Source organism: Calidris pugnax, unplaced genomic scaffold, assembly GCF_001431845.1.
Source record: "Calidris pugnax isolate Ruff unplaced genomic scaffold, ASM143184v1 scaffold337, whole genome shotgun sequence".
NCBI classification, from domain to species: Eukaryota; Metazoa; Chordata; class Aves; order Charadriiformes; family Scolopacidae; genus Calidris; species Calidris pugnax.
The window spans coordinates 642,405-643,013 of NW_015091098.1; positions in this window are offsets into that span (position 1 = coordinate 642,405).

Here is a 609-nt window from a genome sequence, read left to right on the forward strand (position 1 = left end):
CCCTCCACCAAGCAAAGCCACCACCCTACACCCAGGAGTGAGCACCACACAAGACCCAAGGGTTTGAGGAAAACATAAGGAGAGGTTCCTTGGGCCAAACGCAAACCCTTGATGGGGTTTGACACCCTGAAACAGCTCATTCCAGCTTCTACTCATTTAATAAATAAAAAAAACCCCAAAATCCAACCTAAACTCCTGTGACATCAGCCCTACGTGGGTTCAGCAGTTGCAGCTGCAACCACCAAACCCCGCTCCGGCGGCGCAGGGGGTGTCACTTCCCCGTGAAGCGGAAGCCAACCCCGTCACCCAGCGCCTTATCGGGGGTAGGGGGGGGCACAACACCCCAACACCCCTTTCCTTTCCCTCCAACCCTTCGCCTTTCGCAAGGTGACCCAGCAAAAAGCCACCAGGGGGGCAGGAGGAGGAGTTTCACCCAGGTCAGCAGCGGTTTTGCTTCTCCAGCTTCAGGAAGGTTGAGGAAGAAGCAAGTTCTTCCCCCCTCCAGCCCCCCCATCCCCCCTTTCCAAATTTGCTGTAAATCTCAGGAGGGAAATGGACTTTCCCTGATTTCACTCCCCTGGTGGAGCCACCAACCAACACCGGGGGGGG